Genomic DNA, 9,737 nt, shown 5'->3' on the forward strand with positions numbered 1-9,737 from the left:
CTTGCTTCCACTGAGTAAGAGCAGCTGCAACAGAATTAAACTTGGAGAACTTCAGTTAATTTGTGACTGTAACCACCAGCTACCTACAGCAGAGGTGACGTTTACAGAAATCCAGGAGTCAATTTGTTGACTAACAACAGAAAAGACCAGCAACAGACTAGGCTTTCTGCTTTGCACATGGAGCAAGAAAGGGCTGTGTTTAGATCCTGCTAGCATTGTAGGGAGCCGTTTCTTTCACTGCCCCTGGAGATGCAACGGCAGCACAAACCATGCTCAGGAACTGCATCGTCTCCCTGGGAAGGCAGCAGGAAACTGCACCTTACTGCTTTCTCACCCTCTGCAGTTTTTTGACAGCGCCGTCATTCATCCCCTCCAACAAGTCCTCCACAAGAAACATGACCTGTATCTTCCCAGGTATTCCAGAAAGATGTCTATGCTTCCCTTTTCCCCAAATGGCCTAAGGAAAGCAGCCAGGCCTCCCAGCAGGGTGTGTTGTGCTGCAAGAGGCCAACCTCTGCATCACAGTCCAACTACCTTGGTCACACCAGGGCTGGGAGAAGTCCCCTCCCGACTCAGCCCAAAGCACTGGGTACAGCCATTTTATTTATTATTTTTTTTCAAAAGCCTTAGCTGGATGGACAAGCAACTCTCTTTTTGTTTGACGAAAGTTCCACCTATGCAATGCTCTAAAATATAACGTGGCCTGCAGGAAAGCTCAGTTTTGCCTAAATTCTCCTTCCAGGACCCCTCCTGCCTGACAGTCTGCATCACAGCTCTTTCCTTTCCGCTGGTCCTTGGGAATTAAATAATCTTTACACCCTTCATCGTTTGCAGTTTGAGCCACTCACTGCAGTCAAAGTCAAGGCCTCAAGGCCAAGAGCTCACCTTCCCTCTCATCCCATCTTCCAAATCAGCCGGTGTCCACAAATACCTACCCCACTGCCACTGTGTTTCCAGAGTAGACTCTTCCCTTCCCACTGCCCCGAGCTACCAACCTCTCAAGGTTAAAACTCGCGGACTATTCCATTTTTCAGAATCCTCATTGTTTTAAAGGTGTTAATAACGCAACTTTTCTTCACTTAACACTTCATTTTCACGCACATTATTTGAGCAGAAAAGCAAATGTCACTGCTCTACATTTTATATGAACCTGCAGCAAGAAAACAGGCACATTTTTTGCCCCCCCCCCCCCCTTTTTTTTTTTTTGTCTTTTTGCTCACTAGAAGAACTACCTGTATTTGCTATTTTAACAGAATCTGGGACAAACACTAACAAAAACTAGATAACTGTAGCTCCTGTGGGGAAAAATGTAACTCTCCTAATACTCCCAACAACACTCTCTTTCAAAATACTTCTTGGGAACAACATGCAACAGAATTAATTCATTGTTTCAGGCTTACATTCTGGATCCTTTTCTTGAAGCTATGCACACAAGATGGAAAGTTTTGCCAGCACAACACCAGAACTAACTTGAACGTTTTTCTACTGAGCACATGCAACATAAGCTGTTTTAGCATGTTAGGAAAACGCAACACAGTAGAAGTACGTTAACTGACTAGAGATAGCATTGTGAAAGACACAGGTTTCCATTGAAGTAAAATGAAAACTAAGGGGAACAGCGTAACGTGCTCTTCTACCTTTAATCTGAAGAGCAAATTTGAATAACTGCTTATTCAACATGAAATGTTCAAAGACATTAGTGCGGACGCAGCTGTGATGCTACACCTTGCCACCAGTGTCCTTGTGCGCAATCACAGAGAGGGCAGAGCAGCACCAGTTTGGGTAAGTACAGCACCCTGCTAAATCTTGCACACCATTACTAGTGACAGGTCAGTTATGAATAACTGCTATTTCTCAAATTTAAGCTAACGCTAATTATATCAGCAAACTAACGCTAACACGCGCGTTTGACAAATGAAATTCCATTTTACATAGAACAAGCCACAGTATACTAATGTTCACAGAATTTTACAGTAATTAAGTCTTACTGACAGACACCTCATTAAAGCACCAGTTCTTCAGAAAAATTAATAAAGTAAATTATTTCCTACATGTGAAATATCAAAATTTTTCACTATTCATAAAAGACGAATGGAGTTAAGTTCAATCGGATGTCAGTGTTCACCAGAATGAGTGACACACTTTAAAAGATCATTCAAAACAGCACATTGCTACGCTGCTAGCACCCAATTTGAGAGGTTAATCTCCCATACATCATTTTATCCTATGATTGCAAAAAAAAAAAAAAAAAACTTGCACCACAATTCCTCATCCAAGAGCTTACTGCCTTGTTATAAAACATACAGACACACACATCCAGCAAAGGTTTACAGGAGATCAAACTCAAAAGAAAACAAGAGAGTAAACACAGGAACAAACCCAGACATGACAGCCAGATCGTGCCCAAGGCAGGGTCTTCAATTTGCCATTTCAGCAAGTCACATCTGCAACACGGACAGCTGAAAAACTTGCCAGATGGTTTCCTAGACATCATCATCTCATGGGCAACACACTGCCCGAGCAACACTGTCACCTCCTACGGACTTGTCTAAACTACTGTAACAATGCCCCAAAGAAAGGAGCTGTTCCTTCCTCAGACCGCGGATAAGCCACATTAGCGGCACACATGGCCTTCGGCTCCTCCCAACACCTCTCTGGTCCTCAACCAAACCAAATGGCTGTCTCAGAAGACTCTTTGGGTTAAAAAAAATAAAATAAAATAAAAAAACCTAACCTTGACCAAACTAGAAAAAGGTTTCTTAGTAGCCCAAGATCCATTTTCAAACTGCAAATTCCTTCTTTTAAATATGTCCTGTATGAGAAACAAAGGTTTAATCATTTGATATGGACAGACAGCTAAGTATGCCCGCAATCTCAAGTCAACACACATTCCTCTGCGGTAGTAGACGGCAGTTTGAAGCACATTTTAATAAGTAATATCCAACCGGAAAACATGCAGGAAAAAAAATATGTTGATCAAGAAGTGCCTAGAGTAATGAATGCCATGGAAAAAAGGGCCAAATTTTTAGAGGAACACCAAGCTATAATTTCTTGCAAGGGGAAAACCACACAAGCTTTCCAAGAGATTTTATAGTCTTTTCCTAATTATTCCCTTTTTCAACATTATTATGCAACCTCTGTGTGCTTTCCTGCTTCTCTAGCCCGCTTTATTTCACCCATTCCCACCCCCCAACTTCTTCTATATTTTGTGAGGCAGCTCCTTTAACATGGCCAGAAATACAGCACATATTTGTCTCTTCTCTCAGTTTAAACTGCCCGAGTCTTTCCGGTGAAGAAGCATTGCCCAAAATCTGCTTGCTATTCAAGCAGTCCTGGCAATGACAAGCATCACTTCATGAATCATCTGTTATATATTGCCTTATCAACATGGTCCACTGCAGGATAAAGTAAACCTGGCCCGCTTCAGTTTTCTGCATAACACAATTAAAATGCAAGTGGCATTAATTACTAGAGCAGTCTGAAGAGTCCCCTCATCCAAGGAACTTGAATATAGAGACAATATATGTAAGAAACAATCTAAATCAAATCAAAATGCCAAGATGCATTTCCTCCCCCACCGCACATAGCTTTTACTTCAATATTTCAGAAGACTATTTACCCCTTTTTACTAGGTAAAAAAATTGCCACATTTCTAATTATTAAAGCAGACAGCTTTAGAGTTTCTGCTGTTTCTTAGCTTAAACAATTTGAGGCTAAACCACCTATTTTCATGGGGTTCCGTCCCCCCCCTTTAGAGGTCTGAGATCAGTAAGCAAGCTGAGGAGAACCAGCTTCCTTTTGTTGCTTTTGGATCATTGGTATGCTTCAACCTGGGAAACCTGGAAGCAAAGGTAAATGGAAAACAGAAGCTATCCATTAGGGAAGTGGACTCAAAACCGAAAAGCAATTTTGAATTCAGTGACAAGACACATCCTGTCAGCTTCTCTGTCCAGTAAAACACAATTTCACAAAAGCACAAGCTCAAAGGATTCCAGCAGGAGTCTGATAAAATTTACACCCAATGGCTGGTCTTGTAGACTAGGTAGCAGGAATGAAAAAGATTACAGAAAAGCAATGGGATAACTGGAAACAAGCTAAAGGTGAAATGGAGGAACAATGAAGTAGAAGATGACTCACCAAATAAACCAGCAAAAAGGGTCAAGAACACTTGGCAAATATTTAATGAATGTTGTTACGAGTGTCCAAATAACATGTTCAATTAATATTTCTTTGTGGTTTGTAACAGGCTTTGCCATTTGGAACAGGCTAGCAACAGATACTATTCAGCAAATAAACTCTTCTGGTAACGCATCTATGGTTGAGTACACACAGTAGTAAGACAAGTAAAAATACTGTCCCGAGCATTTGGGGTTTTATATTATACATACATACATATATATATATATACACACACACAACGCCAAGGAGTATTTATCTCCAGTAAACACAAATATATACAATGCCAAGGAGTGTAACACAAGCACTTCTTTAACTGGAAAAGGACACCAAAGTAGTGTTTCAACCCCAACATAAAGCTGGCACAGCTGGGCAGCGAGCATTCTGGCTTTCAAACCCTGAAGAGAGCATCACGTTAGCACACTCTCACACCACTTAACCCAGACAGACGCACACTACCCTTGAGGAAACACGAGGATGACTAGTTACTATGACCTTACAAAGATACGGCGCGGCATACAAGCAATCCAAAAGTCCCAGAAATGAAGATAGTAGTATTTCAGTGGAGCATGCACAATATTCAGCTGATCAAGAACACAAATGCCCTACATTAAACTGTCAGTTTGCCCTCCTTAAGGTAAGCCTGCGCAGTAACGTTTAAGAGACACTCAACATACTAACTTCTTCTAGCACGAGTTATTTGAGAAGCACATTTGTGAGCAAACCATTTTAAAAGCTCTTGCCTATTCTCAGCTTTGGAAGATGAAAGAAATTTCCCCTAGAATATTTAATCCTATCACATACTGTGTATTTGGTGGCAAGTTTTTGTCTCAACACTTTGTTTTAAATGTGTCTGGGCATGTTCATGTATAGAAAGTCTGCAGCTTCCTCAGATTTGAAACCTACGAGTGATCCTAGAGGACAAGTTTCAGGCAATGCACCAAGTTTCTGAATCACAGATACACCTTAAGATGGCTTTAAGAAATCTGTTCCCCAGAAAGCACAAAACTATTTCAAAAAGATTAAGAGTGCAATCTAATCCAAAATCATGGACTCCTGCTCAATTTTAACAAGCCCTACTCCTCGCCCTAGCAGTTCAGCATGTGATTTAAGGTTGAACACTTGAGATGAACGCCCCCTCTCCAGCAGTCCATAAACAGGCAGCTCCTATGCTTCCACCTCTGCCCATGGTAGAAGGCAAAGAAAAAAACAAGCACTCACCATAGGAGCAGAAAGTCACACTTGCTCAAGCTGCTGCTTTTGAGAAGTGTGCAAACCACAAGGCAGGCAAGCTACCTGCTTGTGGTGAAAGCAGAAAGACTTGACAGGTTGGACAGAGCTTCCTTCCAAAACCATCCATAACCTAGCACAGGTCCACGGGACCTGCAAAGCTTCTCAAATCCAGATACAACCCGGGTTTGGGAAACAGCATGGAGTTCAAGCCCCTGAACATTTGGGAACAACTCATTTCTTGGAGGACAACCCACCGCAGTCTGCATCCACCTAAATATTTTGTATCAGTTCCCATTACTGGGTAACTTCTTCAGAAGTTCGTAAATTTCAGGTGTCTGTAAATACATCACTCAGGGTTAGGGGGGGGAAAAAACAACAATTTGTTCTAAGTGTATTGTTGCTTTTTCCTTTTTTCTGCATTAATGGCTCACTGCCTGTGAAACACTTGACCAACACAAAGATCAACATAGGCAAGAACATAATTTGTTTTATTTTTTTTGCTAGTAAGTCTCCATCAAAAGGCAAGCAGTAAATGAAACTGACTTCCACTAAGGAGTTCACCTGCATCACACATTAGGACCTTGGTGTACTCAACCTGCTGTCTCGTAATCTGGGGCTTCTTGAGAACTTCTTCACTGCTTTCTCTCAGGGCTGACCACAAGTGCAGTAGCTCACACCTGCCAGTTTTCTTCTACTTCAGAATAGTCCATTGGAGATCAACTACATGAACACAGACTGCTCAACAAACATGTCCTCCCAAAGGAATAAAAGCTTTCATGCCATACATATGCTCTCCTTTCATGCCTCTATCCCATTAAGTAAATGACAAATTCCTCTGGTATTCTGAGGTAATTTTCAAAATGTATTTCACGCGTTTCCTAATCTGCCCGCTTTCTAAAGCCAAGTCCTGGAGCAAAACCAAAGAAATTATAAGATGGCAAAGTTACATTTTAAAGATTTAAACATTTTGGGATTTCTCCCACACACACACAAATTCAGACAACCAAGGACACAGCTTAATACCAGCAATGGAAATCTGTCAAATACACATGCTAAAACACGCCATCCAAATATGAAGAAATGTATATAATCCTGGAAAGCCATGTCTTACACATTTCACTTTATACAGAAAATCTGCAGTCGCTAAAACTTACTCTTTCTAACTGGGTGGCATTTTACATTTCCAAATGTAATTGAGTGAACATGTTGCCATGGTTACAGGAGGATTCTGCAATAACTTTGTTGCCTTGTAATTGCTGTATATTTGTATACAAGCAGCTGAGCTTTCTTAATTCAATGCCCTCGACTATTTCAGAAGCTGCGGAGCGGCAACAGCAGCTTTTAGGCTGAAAACTCCATACAGCAGTGGTGGAAACATCAGAAACGATTAAAACTCAGTGCCGCGACAGACCGCATTACACACACACACAAGAAAAAAAATAATAGAAACCTTGCCAAAAAACAGATTATTATATAAACTTCAGAGCTCCTTAGCTTTAAAAATGTTGCTGTTAAAAAAAGTCCAATTCAGATAATTAACTCCAGGTAGCTTTTGGCAACAAGCGAAAGCACTTTGACGGCAGCGAATACAGCACAAGTCCCAGTTATTGACAGTACATAATACCTGTAAATCAAAATGCGCTGGCAAGGAGATTATTCACTCAACGGTGAAATTCACTGTAGCACAGAGGACCAAAATAATACTTGCTCCATCTCTTCAGTCTCAAATTAGCATTATGAAGACAACAGAACACAGCTGTTAGGAACAAGCACGAAATAAAGCTGCCTGTTGAGGAGAAATGGAGAACACTGGAGAGCGCCCATACCCCCAGCTCCGCCACCCTGAGCTGCACACCCCATCCCAGATTTGCAAGCCATTTTCACATCCTGAATCCACCCACACCTTCCCAACACAGATCCCACTTCTCAGGAACATTTTTAGACCTGTAATCCATTCTGGAATATCAGGCGAGCCTGTAAAATGAAATCCGCTCTTATGGCCAGAAAACAAGCGGTTGCAGCGACAAGCCTAATTTATGCAAATCTCCCAAAGCAGGCTACCGACAAGCAAACAACTAAAAATAATAAAATAAAAAACAAAAACCACCCAAACCTTCCACTATCGTGAAACGCGTGCACACAGCAATTACGCAAGTGTTTTGAATAAAGGGCAGGTTTACTTCCCTTTCAGTGGTACGCTGCACCACGCTATAAAGTCCGATAATTGCTGTGTAAATACGTTTGCTCGCTGGAGCTGTCACGCTGGGTTGGCCACGCCACAGACCCCCAGCAGCCCACCGTGGCGGGGCCGGGGCTGGCACAGCATCTGCCCTGATAAATTCCTGCAGCAAAACCCACACAACTGCTCAGCAACACCTCCCTGCGCGCTCCTCCGAACGCCCGGTAGGATTTATTTTTATTATTCTTATTATTTGGGGTGGGGGGGTGGGGGGGGGGTGTTGAATTCAGCGTTGCACTTCGCGTTTCGGAGCGGCACTGGCACTTTGCTGACGCCCCCCCTCCCCAAGGCGTGTGCCGGGGACGCCGCAGGCTGTGCCGGGGACGGAGCCCGGCTCGGCTCGGACCTGTCATCTCCCCTCACAGCCCGCGGCACCTCGGGACTGCCGAAAAGCGCCTGATGCTGAGGGGAACACCTCCCGGCTTTCCCAAGGAAAGCCGGTTTGAGGGATATTTTTTGGTTTTTAAGGGGTTAGGGCCCCGGGGGTCGCGGCCACCCCCGTGGCCCAGCCCGGGAGCTGCTGCCCCGCCAGGCAGCCCCGGGCCCGGCGCGAAGCGCGATCGGCGGGGCCGCGGGCGGAGCCGGCCCCGGCAGAAACTTTCCCCAAGTCCCGCGTTATTCCCGGGGCGGGATAAGGGGGCAAAGCACCGACCCCGGGCCGCGGCCCGCTCGGCGCCGCAGGGCCCCGCCGCGGGCGTCGCCCCCGCCGCAGGGCCGCCGCGCCCGCCCCGCCGCCCCGGCCAGCACCCGCGCCCCGTCGCCCCCGGGCCCACGCCCCGGCCACAGCCCGGGCGGCCGGCCCGGCCCCCGCCCGCGGCACTCACCGCTGCCCGCATCGCTCCCCGCCGAGCCCCGCGCAGCACCGAGGCGGCGGCAGCGGCGGCGCTGCTCGCGGGGGGGGGGGGGGGGGGGGGGGGGAGGGGGGGGAAAGGAGGAGTCGCGGCCGCCCGGGAGGGGAGGGAAAGGGCGGGTCCAGCGAGGGAGGGGGCGTGCCTTTCAACAGCGCTAGCCCCACCCGCCTCATTCACAAAAACGCGAGCGGCGGGGAGGCCCGGCGCTCTGAATGGGCCGGAGCGCTGCCCGTCACGCCCCTCCCACCCCGCCCACCGCGCCGCTGCGCCCATGCCGAGCGATGGCGCTCCCCGGCCCCGCCCCGCCAAGCGGCGCCGACCAATCAGCGCGCGGCAGGAGCCGCCGAGTGGCTCAAATCCACCCGCCACTGCCGCACCGGCAGATCCCATTGGCGCTAGGAGCTGCCCATCACCTTTCCCCCTCCGGAACGCTGCGCGCTTCACGGCTGGAAGAGAGGAAAAAACAGCCGTGCGGCCGCTTAAGGCCCCGGCGGCCGGGAGCGGCCTTGCCGCGGTTAAAAGCCGGCGGGCAGAAAAGCGCCCGGCCTTAAAGGGGCCGCGTCGAGGCGCGACGGCGGGGGCGGCGCGGAGCGGGGGGGCGGCGGGGCGCCGCGTACTGACCTAGGCGGCGGCGGGCGAGGCGGGGAGGCTGTGCGGCGATGGCCCCGGCGCGGACACCGTGGCGCGCGCGCCACCAACGGACTCAGCCCGTGATGGGATCCGCCATCTTGGAATTTTTAGATGGAGAGTCACGTGGTGCGACCATTTTTCCCTCCGGCCAATCAGGAAGCGCGGTTTATTTATAGCCACAGCTCCCTTTTTTCTCTCACTCCCCCCCCCCCCCCCTCCTTCCCGCGGGGGGGGAGGAAGGGAAGCAATCAGGCCCCGCCCCAGCCCACTGGCCCCGCCCCGGCCCACTGGCCCCGCCCCGTGGCGCGCGGCCCGTCGCCTAGGTGACGGCGCGGCCCTGGGGGTCGGGCCGGTGTCCGCCATGTCGGCGCTGGGCCCGCAGCCCCTCAGCCCGGGCCGGGGTAGGCCGGGGTAGGCCGGGGACGGGGAGCGGGCTGGAAGCCTGGAGTTTGGGCCTCCGAGGCCGGCTGCCTCCGGCCCCCTCAGGCTCGGAGTCCCCGGGCAGGCAGGGACCCTTCACTGGCAGCACAGCACCCGCACCTCGCCTCTGCTCGAGGGGCAGCCTGTGGAGCAGCTGAAGGGCAGCCAAGGCCTCAGCACCATCCCCT

General features: G+C 48.2%; 1 protein-coding gene across 3 annotated transcripts in view; it reads right to left on the reverse strand.

The window, feature by feature from the left end:
• The window catches only part of HDAC4 (histone deacetylase 4), a 267,149-nt gene extending 257,864 nt beyond the window's left edge, over positions 1-9,285 (reverse strand). For 2 of the 3 annotated variants that reach the window (XM_037398255.1, XM_037398254.1), the window contains exon 1: positions 9,121-9,285. The gene's annotated coding sequence lies outside the window, so the exon portion shown is untranslated. Of the gene's footprint in view, positions 1-8,472; positions 8,542-9,120 lie in introns of those variants that run through there. The other variant, XM_037398252.1, reaches the window with a different exon arrangement.
• Between the last annotated feature and the right edge of the window lie 452 nt (positions 9,286-9,737).

Source organism: Falco rusticolus, chromosome 8 (assembly GCF_015220075.1).
Source record: "Falco rusticolus isolate bFalRus1 chromosome 8, bFalRus1.pri, whole genome shotgun sequence".
NCBI classification, from domain to species: Eukaryota; Metazoa; Chordata; class Aves; order Falconiformes; family Falconidae; genus Falco; species Falco rusticolus.